The sequence below is a fragment of the Erpetoichthys calabaricus genome, chromosome 11 (assembly GCF_900747795.2).
Source record: "Erpetoichthys calabaricus chromosome 11, fErpCal1.3, whole genome shotgun sequence".
Classification (NCBI taxonomy): domain Eukaryota; kingdom Metazoa; phylum Chordata; class Cladistia; order Polypteriformes; family Polypteridae; genus Erpetoichthys; species Erpetoichthys calabaricus.
Genome location: NC_041404.2, coordinates 79,455,188 through 79,470,722, shown reverse-complemented (window position 1 = coordinate 79,470,722; position 15,535 = coordinate 79,455,188). Strand labels below are relative to the sequence as shown.

The 15,535-nt window shown below is 39.9% G+C and overlaps 1 protein-coding gene across 1 annotated transcript in view; it reads left to right on the top strand.

The window, feature by feature from the left end:
- Positions 1 to 212: 212 nt before the first annotated feature.
- Positions 213 to 15,535, top strand: part of si:dkey-8e10.3 (serine/threonine-protein kinase SBK1) — a 51,094-nt gene continuing 35,771 nt past the window's right edge. Inside the window, exon 1 of the mRNA XM_051933646.1 lies at positions 213 to 373. The gene's annotated coding sequence lies outside the window, so the exon portion shown is untranslated. The remainder of the gene's footprint in view (positions 374 to 15,535) is intronic.

The window sequence follows — 15,535 nt, the reverse complement described above, 5'->3', positions numbered from 1 at the left end:
AGAAAGTGGTCTTTGGCAAGAAACAGAATTTTCACACCTTGCTTAAAATAACTTTGAATAACGATATCCCGTCTAGATTGCACTTTGTCCTTTGAGACAGATGTTAGTGGTTTACTTCCATACATTCCGTTTTATTAACCAACCTATCTCAACGCACATTTTTTGGAGCTTTTCTTGATAACCTCAGAATTCAAACCCAGATAAGATGCCTGTTCCATACAGGGCACACTCACTCATACCAGGCTGAACGAAAAGAAAACAGAGCACCACTAAATAATTATAACTTTTAGATTCAAAGTTAAATCCGCAATATGCTTTAATCAGAACAAAGAATTTCTAACTCATTTATACCCTGTTCAAGATGAGCCTTCAGGTAAGCCAAGTCTTATTTATTCCATCATTATTTTCAGTATTATTTAATGCATTGTGATGTTCCGGCATTCACTTGCTGACCTTCGCCTGAGGGAATGAAGGGGCTGAGAGGAGAGGTTTCTGATCATAGGGCATGAGTAACAGGGGTAAGGCTTAAGAGGGGGTAGAAGTGTGGGGTGAAGTTGATAAGGAGTGAGGAGACTAAAGGTGATGGATGGTAGTGACAACTGAAGTGTGGTAACTGAAGCTGATATAGGAAAGCTAACAGGACTTTGAGAAGTGGCTGGTGCTTTGGAGCTGTGCTTTGCAACCCAAAATACACAAAAATAAGCGGACTGGGCTTGGGGCTTTCCTGCAAAACTGTCTGGAGGTCGGCCGAACGTGAATCATAGAACTATATGCCTAAATATATAGAAACATATATATTGTGAATTTCCCCTTGGGATTAATAAAGTATCTATCTATCTATCTATCTATCTATCTATCTATCTATCTATCTATCTATCTATCTATCTATCTATCTATCTATCTATCTATCTATCTATCTATCTATCTATCTATCTATCTATCTATCTATCTATCTATCTCCCCGACCAGGCTAGGTATATCCTGTGAAGAGCCCAGTCAGTATTTGCACAACAATCGCTACGTGTTGGGTGAAAAAATTGGACAGCGAATCAACATCAAATTTCTCGCGAATTTTCTCTTTTTCCGTAAAGCAGTTTTTGACTGACAAAAACATTCCTGTCCTCGATCATCCTCCCTTTTCACCCGATTTAGCTCCCTGTGATTTTTACTTGTTCCCGAAAATCAAAAGTGACCTGAAGGGAACACATTTTTCTTCAATGGATGAAGTGAAAACAAAAACGGCAAGCCTGTTAAAGAACCTCTAGCAAGAAGACTTCCAGCACTGTTTCAATCAATGGAATAATGTGTGGAGCGTTGTAGAGATCAGGAGGGGGAGTATATAGAAGATGACAATGTTTAGAATGCTGTACTTCATTAATAAATATTTTTTTTTATCAATCTGATTATTTTTGTATCTCACCTCATATGTACAGAACTTAATAGAGCAATAAACATGGAGAAGTCCTGACGGCTGTAAGTCTTCCTATTTTTATTTACACCGGTAAATAGATAGAAAAACATTAAGAAGTTTTTCTTTACCCAGAGAACCATAGCCACTTGGAATAAGCTACCAAGTATTGTGGTAGACAGTAGAACTTTAAGGACTTTCAGAACTCGACTTGATGTTATTTTGGAAGAATTAAGTGGATAGGACTGGCAAGCTTTGTTGGGCTGAATGGCCTCTTCTCGTCTAGATTGTTCTAATGTCATAATGATTGGGTTGCTACAGTATATTATAAAACAAAGGTATTGGTTCCCAAAAGCACACTGTCCACTTTTGATTTCCACCTGTCCATTGTCTCAGCATGCTTCTTCCAATTCAGGGCTGTGGAGAGCTGGAGCCAGTGTTGGCAGCATAACTTTTGAAAGATCAGTTCCCTGTGACCGGATGTGTTCTTTGTTCTACAAACATAATTTCATCTTGTTGAGTCCTGGGGCCTCCTGTAGAATTCATACTATAACATGGTGTACACACAAAAGCGGAAAAGCGGAAATGTGCTTATGCACAAAAAAGTCCAGATGCATAAATCTGTGCGAACGCCAACTTCCACGTTCTTCCGCCACATAAATCCTGGTCAGCGTGAAAAGAAACTCACGTGCACGCGCCTGCTGTCCCGCCCCAACTCCTCTCAGAATTACGCCTCTTTGAATATGCAAATCAATATAAATAGCCCTTAAGCTCAGCACTCTGTGAAAAAACAATGTCAAAAGCACAGGGGAAAATAGAAGAATTTCAGCAAATACCAAGTGGAGGCAAGGAAAAACGTACTATTTGTTGGTTTAAACAGGGATATAATTAACAAAAGGAAGTTGATCGAGTGAGATAGTGTCGGAGAAACTCGAAAGTTCAAGTTCACAATGTCACACAGTGCCCGAAATAAAAAAGAAGCAGTCAGATATCAAAGTCGCCGTGAAAAGGCGAGTAGTAGTCCACCGTCTGAGTGTCATATGAAAAAAGGGTACAGAGAAAAAAAATAGGCACAGAGTGGGAAAAAAGCACGAAATGTCAACTTTAATCTCGAAATTTCCACTTTAATCACGTAGTTTATTTTGTCATTAAAGTAGAACATCATAAACTTCATCTTAAAATTGTTTAATTTACTAGTTTCTCAAATCCTATCGTAACTAAAGTAGCACGTTAAATGCTTTGTTTTGTATTTGATCTTCTATGTACTCTATGTGTGTGAATCACTACGTGCTTCTTAAATGGGCTTTCTCTTCCTTCGACAGGACACAGAATCCATTACATTCGTGATATTACAGCTCTCTGAATAATTAAAATACTGAGATGTATACGTGATATCATTTTCATGATGATAGGAGTTAAAGCATGTTATTAAACATGGGAACATGATGGCGTAGTGATAGTGACAAGCAGGCGCCTCGTCCACAGATTGTTCCTGCCTCCCGCAAGATGCTTGCTGCGCTGTGTGCGACCTTCGATGAAATAATTTACTGCAGCAGTACTGTCTCTTTCAAACATACTAACCTCCAATTCCTGTCCTTCCTTTTCTTTCTCCAAGTAACCAATCGCCACATAATCAGCTCTGTAATAGATGTTAAGCCATCTGTAAGCTTAGAACGCCGATTCTTCAAAACTTTTAAGGAACATTGAAATATCTTCATAGCACATGTTTAATTATTATATCCATCTGTCTTTCTGCAGTGTCGCGCCAGCCCCAGCAAAAATACAGCACGAGGCAGGAACAATCCCTGAACCACCAGCTCCTTGCTAGTGCTGCGACACCGTGTCCTCACATGTTTAATTATTAACAATATAGATTATTTAAATGACATTAACATTTTATCTGTATAATGTAATAAACATATTTTGCTGCATTTCATCTTAAAAATGATATCGTCATCCTATGTAAATACGCGCTTTATAAAGTGGCTCAGGTTGTGCAATATTATAACTGTATCGCAAGTTTACAGTGAGGTAATTATACTTGTAAGTACAAACAGTTCTATAAGGAGCACTTGATGGACTGATTGAGTGCATTTATAGTTCTTGGGATGAAACTGTTTCTGAACTGTGAGGTTCGTACAGGAAAGGCTCTGAAGCATTTGTCGGGTGAGAGCAGTTCAAATAGCGAATGGCTGAGGCAGCGTGTGCTTGATTCTGTATACCAATAATTCTCTTTCCAATCAGCTGCTCCGAGTGGTGCAGTAAGAATAATAAGGAAAAAGATGATCCGCTGTGGCAACCCCTAACGGGAGCAGCTGAAAGTAGAAGAAGGTGCAGTGAGAGTAACAACGCTAAAGCAGCTATGGTATTTAGAATAGTTTGGTCATTCCGTGGACCATTATATTGTTACAGATTAATTACAATCAGATGCCTTAAACTAATAAACAATATGCGGTTAATTTCAGTGTATTTATAAATGTGGATTTATAAATGGATCTGATAAAGAAAGGGAAACCACACTGGAACAGTAGCACTGTAGCACAGTAGCACTGCTTTGACGCTGGGTGCCGCCAGTTTGCAAAACCGAGCAGAGAACTTGCATACACCAGGGTTTGAGCTACCGTGAAAATGTGCGTGGCTTTACGCCAGGTTTAGGTTTTATACATCGTGATTTAAGCGTGGAAACGGGTTTACACAACATTTTTGTGCGTACGCACCGTTTATACATGGGGCCCCTGCTCTCTGTTGTCTAAAGGCATGACTGCAGACTTGAAGAGAAATAACAAAAAAAAAGAGGAAGATTTGGCTAAGTGGGCTTGCTGATTATATTAATTTTAAATTGATAATAATTGTAAATTAATCACAAAAAATATCAATTTCAGGAAAGCACACAAACGTATAAAACACTTCTTTTTTTTTTTTACTTAAAGAAACCATACACTGGTATGTATGTAGCTGTGAGAACAGAAATCATCCATCTAATTACAACAAAAGTCTAATAAAATTAACTGAGTGTGTACAAACCACAGGTATAATATGGAGTCAGGATAAAGCCCTGCTGCAAAGTAAATTGAGAATAACGCAGTTGATGAGGCAGGGGCACATAAAGCAGGACACCAAGTGAACATGGGAGGTACGGAGCAAAGGAAGAAACAGTAAACCATGTTTGGGTGAATTCTGATATGAAAATTTCTAAGCTCCGTCTCTTTCTGCGATACGGTTGGCAAACCGAAAGACATTAATGAATCGGAGTATTAGCCACTGTCTCTCTGTTTAATAAACAGTAAGACACTCTGGAAAGGCGGAACGAAAGCTTCCCGGCTTGAGCTATAATTCATCTTCCAAAAGCAAGAGGGTGTCTTGGAATGCATTAATTACATTATTACGGCTATAGGACACCGCTGATGCTCTCCACTGGCATTGCAAACTGGCAGTTCCTCTTATTTTTACATGAATATTGTGCTGGCAGGAGGCCATTCCAATGCAGAAAGTGTTTCTTTTTTTTTTTATTTCAGCCATAGAATCCATTGTCTAATCCTATTTGGTCTTTGTAAAATATTGCATGTGGCCAAAATATTGGAATAGGTCTGGTAGCTGACTGGGGTCTATGTTTGTTTGGAACATAGTAATAAGAAGTTGTTATGACGACCAGAGTCTCACTGTATTTATTTTTGGTGTTCCAGTCCCAAAAGAAAAAAAAAAGCCTGCTGTAGAGTGCATTCGGTGCCAGAAATACAGCATGGCCCCCTAATTACAGGGTTACATGGGCTCTGTAGAATTCTTGGCAATGTTGTGCTGTGCTGTTGTTAATAAAGCTTGCTCTGAGGCCGGTCCCTGCATGATTATGTACATGATTGAGTGGGCTAACACGTTCCACTAATGCTTCTTCAAAGCACAATATTCCACACCCCGATGAGCACTGTATGATATCCTGCACATTCTTAATTGCAGGAGGCTATTTAAAGCAGGACACAATCTTCTATGCACGCTCATTGCAGTGAGACACTAAATGAAGTTTACAAGCAACCCCCCCTCATCTCGATTTTGTGGGCAGTGCCCCCTCCGTGGATGCTTTCTGTCCAGCAAGGAGCATTTGTCACCATAATGAGCACCATGAGCGATGCCAATTTGTATTCAAAATGGCTTTCTCTGCAAGCGCCCCTGCCTTTTCCAGCCAGAGCACGTCTGTGAAGCCTGGGTGACATTCTCTGCATATCCAGAGGAAATGTTTCAGCAGAGGCTTTCAGTACTTTATCTGCTTGTTCATTAACATGCAGTAGGCCTAGGTGTGGTGGCTGTGTGCAAGCATGCAAGAAGAACTTCATACATAATTAATTATTATTATTTCAAAAATGAATGAACATTTAAATAATGAATATCTCATTCAGGGTAAAATGTATGCACATCACAGATTAGCTCCTAAGTGAGGCATACATGCAAATGTGTGACAATTTGTTACATACATTTATGACAAATTCTAGAAACTGATAATTGTTGGGGGAGCAATTGTAATGTACACACCACAATTTGAACTTTAAGCAAATTTCATTTTAATTGGCACAGTTTAAATGTACAGAGAGCTTTCATTATTTTTTATGATGCTCTCGGTCACAGATAAGGTGTTGCCCTTATTAAATGGATGGCGCACAGCTGGTATGAGGCAAGGATCCTTACCGGCCCTTCAGAGGCATGAGAAAGAAGATACAATCATCCTGCAGGAGATGCCAGGGCGGAAGTGGCTACAGTGGTGTCACGACAGGGTTGGACCAAGGAACAATACCCAGCCTGGGAGGGCAGTGTGATAGAAGGACAGGGGGAGACAACTACATGCTCCCCTGACACGGTGATGCTACGTGTACGGCCACCCACAAGGCATGATGGGAACTGTAGTTCCATGAGGCAGCTTTGTCGGGATCCAGGGCTGCTGGCAGGAGGCGCTGCAAGGATCCATGATCCCTACTTTGTGGAGCTTCCACAAGTCTTTCTAACAGGTTACGACCTGGCATCGAAAGTACTCCCGGGTTTAAAATAAAAGAAGTCATTAGACCTCATCCAGACAAGTTGGAGTTGGGTGGAAGTGGGCAGAGCTCACCTGGGAGGAGTGGATGAATAAGAGAGACAGAAAGAGAGAAAGAGAAAAGATCAACTGTGTTTTTGCAACAACTAAGAAACATTTGTAAGGCTTTGTTGTCAATAAAAATTGTATTTGAACCTGAGACTTGTGTCTGTGTGGTTGTGTCTGTGGATTGGGGTACTGCAGCACCCCCTACTGGTCACAGGGTCTAATGTTAACTGTAGTGGAATGTGTTATATTTGTGTCCACCATTTGTACATTAACAGATACTTTTAATACTGTTATCATTTTTGTCACCAACTATAAACACATTTGTTTACTGAGCTTTACTGCGTTTTCAGGCACAAAATACCTCAGTTTGGTGCTGAATATTACACAGAGTTCTCCTGAGCTGCATCCCAGTTTTGAAGTCATGGCACTACAAGAACCTTTTTCACAGACAAAGTGGAGAGGAGTGTTACAAGTAAAGTGCTTGCACTTCCTTTAAACAGGAGAGAATGGATTTTTAAACATTCACAATGTAGATAAAATGACATCTTTAGACTTACTTTGGAGATGAGGGGGGCATATATTTGCCAAGGCCACAGAAAGGCTGTTCTCAAAAGTTGTTTGCCACTTCAAGCAAATTTAAATTCTTAAAGGAATACTCCATACCCCATGTAATTTGTAATGGTGGCTGTGAAATAAACTTAGGCTCATGTTTTCATGGCGAAAGTGAATAATGAGCACTCAAATTGAATGGGACCCAAGGGTGACCAGCGCTGGACAGCAAACAATGGGGAAAATATCCATAGAAAATAGAAAAAAAAAGAAATTCTCCTAATCCACTTGTTCATTGTCCACTCATATGCTCAGAACATTCCAAATACATGTATTTTATTGCAAAAATATTATTAAAACTTACTTCTGGAAAGATTGGCATAAAACATAAGCAGGAAATTCAAATTCTCATTTGAAGATACAGTTCTTGAATAAGGGAGAGTAGCAGAACTTCAATTGAAATGCACAGAATTATATGAATGTGCCTTTCCTGTTTATCTTTTATGCCAGTTTTCCAAAAGTAAGAATTAGTAGTATTTTAGCACAACAATTCATGCATTTTGAACCTTCTGGGTATGCAAATGGATAAATGGATAAATGGACACAAGTTATGTGAGATTGTTTTTTTTATTCCATAGATGTTTCTCATAACGTTTGCTGTTGTTCAGAGTTGGTCACCATTGGGTCCCATTCAATGTAAGTCTTTGATGTACTTTATATTTTCTCCATGAAAACATGAAATTACATTTTTTTCATGTTTTTGATATATTTGGTGTTGTCCAGCATTGGTCACTATAGACACCAATCATATCAGAAACTTCGTTATCCCCATTCTGCATTAAAACCTGAGATTAAAAATTTTTCACGGCCATCACTGCAAAGTACATGATGTAAGAGGCATATAAAAAAATATAATTTTTAGGTAGAGTGTTCCTTTGAGAAGACATTGATAAAGTAGATCTAGCAACATTCTTTTGGCTTAAAGATGAATCACATGGACATCTGTGGAAATTAAGGAAAAGTGCATTTAGGACTGAAGCCAAAAGGCACTTCTTTACACAAAGAGTTTTGGGACTCTGGGACAAACTACCAAATTGTTAGTTTCCGTTTCATGTTTTATGTAGTTGAAGAAGAAACCTTGACAACCTTTAAGAAGAATCTGGATGAGATATTGGAACAGCTTAGCTATCAGCTAAACAAACAGGCTTCATGGACTGAATGGTCTCCTCTCGTTTGTCAAATTTCTTATGTTCTTATGCAGGGCCGCTGCTGGCCAAATGGGTGCCCTAAGCAGAAATTTACTTTTGTGCCCCCTCCCCCAAATATTAGTTAGGCAGCCGTAACAGAGGTGAGGGTGCGCGCGTCATTACGTGTGCTTAGCCTACTCTGCGTTCACCGTAAAATGCAATATATACGTTTATATTTTTGTTTATTTGTATATGTATATTATTAATATTAATTTATTATTATAATATATAAAAACAATTTTTTTGAGCAGCTGGGATGGTGCCCCCCTGGGAGTTGGTGCCCTACGCAGACTGCGTACTCTGCGTATAGGGAGCGGCGGTACTGTTCTTATGAGTTGTTATGTTCTAAGAATTTAAAGTCAGCCGGTGAGATTGTGCTAGTGCTAAGGTTTGCACTCTTCTTCTCGCTTTAAATGTTAATGAAAATTAATAAACTGAAATTCCTGTGGGGCTGCAGTGGGTTGGCACCCTGCCCAGGATTGGTTCCTGCCTTGTGCCTTGTGTTGGCTGGGATTGGCTCCAGCAGACCCCCGTGACCCTGTGTTCGGATTCAGCGGGTTGGAAAATGGATGGATGGAAATTCCTGTGGGGGCGGCACGGTGGCGCAGTGGTAGCGCTGCTGCCTCGCAGTTAGGAGATCTGGGTTCACTTCCCAGGTCCTCCCTGTGTGGAGTTTGCATGTTCTCCCTGTGTCTGCATGGGTGTCCTCCGGGCGCTCCAGTTTCCTCCCACAGTCCAAAGACATGCAGGTTAGGTGGATTGGCGATTCTAACTTGGCCCTAGTGTGTGCTTGGTGTGTGGGTGTATTTGTGTGTGTCCTGCGGTGGGTTGGCACCCTGCCTGGGATTGGTTCCTTCCTTGTGCCCTGTGTTGGCTGGGATTGGCTCCAGCAGACCCCCGTGACCCTGTGTTCGGATTCAGCAGGTTGGAAAATGGATGGATGGATGGAGTTCCTGTGGAGAACTCCATACAGTGTATCTCTTAAGGAACTTTATAAAACACCTGCAAAGAGACCTGGATTAACTGGGTATTATTTTCAGATCTCTTGAGGTGGATAATGTGTAAAATAATTAGTCTCTAATGCATGAATTTAGCATCTGAGAATTAATAAAGCAAATCATTGAATGAGCTGAGAGTTAAAGGGGCAGTCAGCACTCTTTGTAAGGTGCCCTGCTCTGAGGCTAAATTAGACATGTTAATGTAATGAGATACACAAGGCTAATTAAATGTAATTTTGATTATTATAAAAACTTCAATCACCACTCTCTGAACTGATAAATGTTATGATAAAAAGCAATATCTAAGATAAATGGTCTGTGATCTCATTGTGGAGACAACTATTGGGACTTTGGTTTACGGTTTAAGCTTAATAGCTTGCACTGACTAGATAATCAATCAGTTGATGATAATTGCTGCCTTGCCAAGCCTGGTAAAGTCGTTTAGAAATCTTGCTGTGGTAGACAATGAATGTCATTATGTATTTAGCATTTGATGTGATTGAAGGCAAGAATCTACTGATCGCTGAGGTAGCTTTGAATACGCAAGAAATTATGGGATCAAATGGTGAAGGAAATCAATCTTTCAAAAAAAGTCTTTTCAAGTGGAATTGTCAAATTGCTGAAAATTTACCAAAAGCAATGAGCTCTGTAGTAAGGATTATGGTCAGACCTCGTGTTATGGTGATGTCCCCTATTAAACTAAAATCATCACCGATTTATCAAGCAGTCATGAGACCAGATTTCTCCCCAATTCTTTGCTGGCTGTACTTGGAGTACAGATATAGACATTCTATTATGGTAACTCACACTACACTGCCAGCGAATCAAGTCGTGTTACTCAACTGAAAAAGTCAAAAAGTTTACTATTAAAAACATGAAAAAAATAAGTTCACCTTACAAGAAACCATTTTTTCATAATTTGACAGGCTATTATCAATGCCATACTTAATTAATTTGAGAATCCTGAAACACTGCTAACCATTAGTGTCAGTACTGTAAATGATTATTTCCTATGAACTCTTTCCCAGTTCTCTTGGTGTTGCATTTGAATGTAGTTGTTTTAGGAAGTATTACAATTATAACACCATAGATTTACCAACCTACTGTATAATCAGTGCAATGTAATTCAACTTAGAATGCAAAACATAAAGTGAAAAGATAAAATATAACTGCCCAGCTTTGAACTGCACTGTGGGACGTTGTTACAAGTGTAGTCAACAATAGAGACAGAATTGGATGTTTCACGTGACAGATTTTGTGAAATTTGTTGCATCTTAGTCTTTTGGACATGCCTCAGAATGCAATGATACCAGATCTGAGGTTATAAAGTTCTGTGAAATGTTAAGCGTTTGAGCTAAATAACAATATGACAGTGCCTTGTTCAGATTATATGTATAAGTATCATCTCTTGAAGCTTAGGTTTGCTTAGGAGGAACCCAGAAAAGCAAAGCTGGCAAACAATGAGGCAAAGTCTCTATTGAGAAATGTGTTTTATATTTGAATATCTATGCAGAGGATTTTTTTAAATTTTTTTTGAATAATTTCTGGTTTTGGGCCATGGTGACCACAAGTCAATTCATCCTGTTGCATGATTTATGTCTAATTTGATTTGTTTATTTAAAACAAGTGTTTAACAAATTCTTTTTAAACATAAATTACAACCTCTTCATTCAGTCATATAAGTATATTCCAAGTGAATAAATCTGTACCGTCTTCACATAATAAAATTCAGTAACTATACTTTTTGGATGGCAAACATTGAAAATGATTTAAAATAAACCTTTTTACCATGTAGAAGTATTAGTTGATTGATATTATTATACAGTAATCCCTCCTCCATCGCGGGGGTTGCATTCCAGACCAACCCGACCCCCCCCCACCCCCCACCCCGTGAAAGGTGAAAATCCGCGAAGTAGAAACCATATGTTTATATGGTTATTTTTATATTGTCATGCTTGGGTCACAGATTTGCGCAGAAACACAGGAGGTTGTAGAGAGACAGGAACGTTATTCAAACACTGCAAGCAAACATTTGTCTCCTTTTCAAAAATTTAAACTGTGCTCCATGACAAGACAGAGATGACAGTTCCATCTCACAATTAAAAGAATGCAAACATATCTTCCTCTTCAAAGGAGTGCGCGTCAGAGAGAGAGAGAGAGAAAACAAAATAAAAAAAAAATCAATAGGGCTGTTTGGCATTTAAGTATGTGAAGCACCGTCGGACAAAGTACTGTAGCTGCAAGGAAGGGAGCAAGCATTTTTCAGCATTTTTTAGAGGAGCGTCCGTATCCTCTAGGCCAGTATGCGAACAGCCCCTCTGCTCACACCCCTCCCGTCAGGAGCAGAGAATGTCAGAACGAGCGAGCGAGGGAGAGAGAGAGAGAGAGAGAGAGAGAGGAAAGCAAACAATCAAAAATCAATACGTGCTGTTTGATCTTTTAAGTATGGGAAGCACCATGCGGGAAGCATATCGCTTGCAAAGCAGCCACATGTAAGCCCAGCAAAGAAGGGAGCACTGTGAAGGTAATCTTTCAGCGTTTTTTGAGGAGCGGCCGTGCCCTCTAGGGGTGCGAACACTGCGAACAGCCCCCATGCTCACAATATATTTGAGGAGTTTTATTTAATACATAATACGCGCTCTGGTTGGGTAGCTTCTCAGCCATCTGCCAATAGCGTCCCTTGTATGAAATCAACTGGGCAAACCAACTGAGGAAGCGTGTACCAGAAATTAAAAGACCCATTGTCCGCAGAAATCCGCGAACCAGCAAAAAATCTGCGATATATATTTAAATATGATTACATATAAAATCCGCGATAGAGTGAAGCTGCGAAAGTCGAAGCGCGATATAGCGAGGGATTACTGTACTGTTCCCTGTAGTGGACTAGCTTCCTGTCCACAGGTGGTTCCTGCCTTGCACATAGTAACTGATTCTATCTGTAGCATTTTTGACATGACAATTCTCAGGGCCAGATAAGAATTTTCCTTTATGTGTGCAGACCTCTCTAACATAAGCGTTAACTTACCTCACTAAAAAGGTCTCTATTTTGTTCATTTTGTCCTTTCGTGTGCAAAAAAAAAAACAATCAGACAATGGGATACTGATGCCTGGCCTGTATTGATTTGCAGCAGATCTTTGTGCTGCACCATCATTATCTAACAAAGTACAGCCATATACAATAGGTTTAAATGCTAAGTAAAATAAGAGCTTTACAACCACTCTGGCTGCTCAGGAAAATCGATTGGCTATAACTAACTAAATAGAAACAGAAACATGTCAAATTTAGAATCGAATGGCTTTGAAATTAAAAAAGGACAATCCACAAGAACATGTAAAGAATATCAGACTACACACACTGCACAACTTCAATGGCATACTGCATGTCCTGTAGCACCACTAACCTCACTACAAACAGGTGTCTGCTGTTCAGCCGAAGTCAGCAAGCATTTGGAAAACAATTTTCTGCAAATATACCTGTTCTCTTCACTCTAGGATTGTGCACTTGTTTGAAACAGGACCCTCATCCTGCTGGCTCCTTTCCCACACTTCAATCACTTGGCCTCCTTGGCAAGTGTTCCAAATTTAGCAGGAGATGAAAATTAAGATGCAGTGTAATATCCTGTTATCTGCTGATTTTTTTTTTCACATTACTGTTTCTACAATTAACTGAGCAAATGGTACTGAACCTTTCTTATGTCTTCATTGCGGGGCACTGCAGGGCATTGACTGGAAAAGCTTGAACCAAAAATACAACTGCGCAGTTAAAAAAAAAAAAAAACTACAGGCTGTCCTCATTTTAATCCGGGTGAGAACCTTCAGACTCCATCTTTAAACTCTAAAGTTCAAATTGGCAAACAGAAGGGTATACAGAGCACTGTAGGGCTAAGTGGTCCAGCCCCTCAGGGGGAAATACTGTAGACTTTCAGCACCAGACATTAAGACAGTTTCACATACTACAAGAAGTGATATTTTTTGTTCTTGTCTTATATATAAACATCTACACGTGGGAGTGTGTCTGTCTGTCTGTCCGCCCCGGAAGTGCGAGGTTACAGCATGAAGTTCAAAAAAATCGCTGAGAAAAGAGAAACTCACTTAGCTGCTAAAACACAAGCGAGGCGAGAACATCGGCAAAACGGAACCTCCAAGGAAAGGGAACTTCACTTAGCCGCTAATGCACAACTGATGTGATTCATTGATTGAAGTGCCACAATGCATGGTTTCTTTGGAGCCCGGGATTTTTATAGCATGGGCTTACACAGCTAGTAGATAAATAATTGCATTGAGCAAAATATGGAAATCTGGAAAAAACTGATTGAAGAAGAGTTGTTTTAATCATATAGATAGATAGATAGATAGATAGATAGATAGATAGATAGATAGATAGATAGATAGATAGATAGATAGATAGATAGATAGATAGATAGATAGATAGATAGATAGATAGATAGATAGATAGATAGATAGATAGATAGATAGACAAAATTATCTGAACAAACACCAGAATGACTAAAAAGAAAGAAAACTTAAAAGAAAGAAAACTTCTGACTTGACAGTCACAGCAACTGTCAAGCATTATACAGACTCGTTGCTGTTGATATAAAGGGACCCCCCCCCAGCCACAGCGATTCCTGACACATTTCTGCTGAATACCTTTTTGGCTGAAAGTCCTCAGTGTTAGTGTGTCATGGAGAGTGTGTACAGCATTGTTCATCATGGCACTCAGTTTTGCTTTAATTCTGTCCTTTGCTATGACTTCCAGAGGTCCACAGTACACACCATAATTGAGCCTGCCCTAATCAGCTTGTTGATTCGGTGGGCTTCTTTTGAAGTGATGTTACCAGCCCTGCACACCTCATCATAGAAAACTGTACTGGCCATCATAGAGTTGCAGAAGATGTGAAGGATGTCACTACACATATTAAAGGAATGCAGTCTCCCAAGATAAAGGAGCCTGCTCTGCCCATTCTTATATAGTTCCTCTGTGTTCCGAGACCAGTCTAGCCTGTCATTGATACGGAACTCCAAGTACAGAGTGAGTCAAAATGATGTTAAAATTTGAATGGTGGAGCAATTTATTCACAAAACATACTTCATATGTGCAAAATGATTTACAAGAATGTCTTAAACTGTTCGCCATCATGTTTAGCACACAAAAATCAACGAGCAACAGTACCATTTAAAGGCTGGACACACATTTCGCAGGGAATGGATGATACCACAGTCCATATTCTGTCCTTCAGGTCATTGATATCACAAACTTTCCTGCTATACACATGCTCCTTCACCATACCCCATAACCAGGAATCACAGGGTGTCAACTCAGGGGAGGGTGGAGGCCATGACAATGGTCCACCACGACCTATCCATCTACTCTGAAAGGTCTGGGCAAGATAAAAATAATCCATTAGTGTTAACATAATTTTGACTCACCCTGTACTTGATGAAGTGAACCCTCTTTACATTCACTCCCTGAATAGTGACCGTACATGGAGGTTCTTTGGTGCCATGAAAGTCAATTAGCAGTGCCTTGGTTTTGCTGATGTTAAGATGCGGACAATTCTTTCTCAACCAACAAACAAGTTTCTCCACCTTCATACAACTCATAAGTGCTGAATCATATAAGAACTTCTGTAAGTGACATGGCCTGGTGTTATATTTGTAGTCGGAGGTGTACTGACTGAATAGAAAAGGAGACAGGACTGTTCTTTGTGCCAGTATTGCTCATATCCATATCAGAAACACAGTCCTCAAGTTTCACAAACTGCGTTCTGCCTGATAGATAGTCCATTATCCAGGACCCCATAGGCTCATCCACCTGCATATCTCTGAGTTTACCATTTATCAAGGATGGCTGAATGGTACTGAAGTCACTGGAGAAATCGAAAACAGAATCATCACAATGCTGCCAGCTTTGTCCAGGTGAGAATAAGCCTTGCGGAGCAGATAGATAATTGCATCCTCAACTTCATTAGCCTAATTAGTGAGGAAAGTTTTTTTCTTATTTTGCACAATGTCTAGTCGGGCTGTGCCCCACTGGTTCTTGAAGCAGAAACATTACCCAATCTAAGGGCTACCCAACTACTCCAAAGAACAGCAGATTTATACTGTGATGGATGGCAGTGAGTGGCTGGAGTCCCAACTGGGATTGTGAATGATCCCCTTACATGGCCAGGTACTGAATGGCCAAAAATAATGGCAGAGTATTCCCTATCTCAGCCAGAAGATTGGCAGATACCATCTTGGAAGTTGGTACACTGGCATACTGACA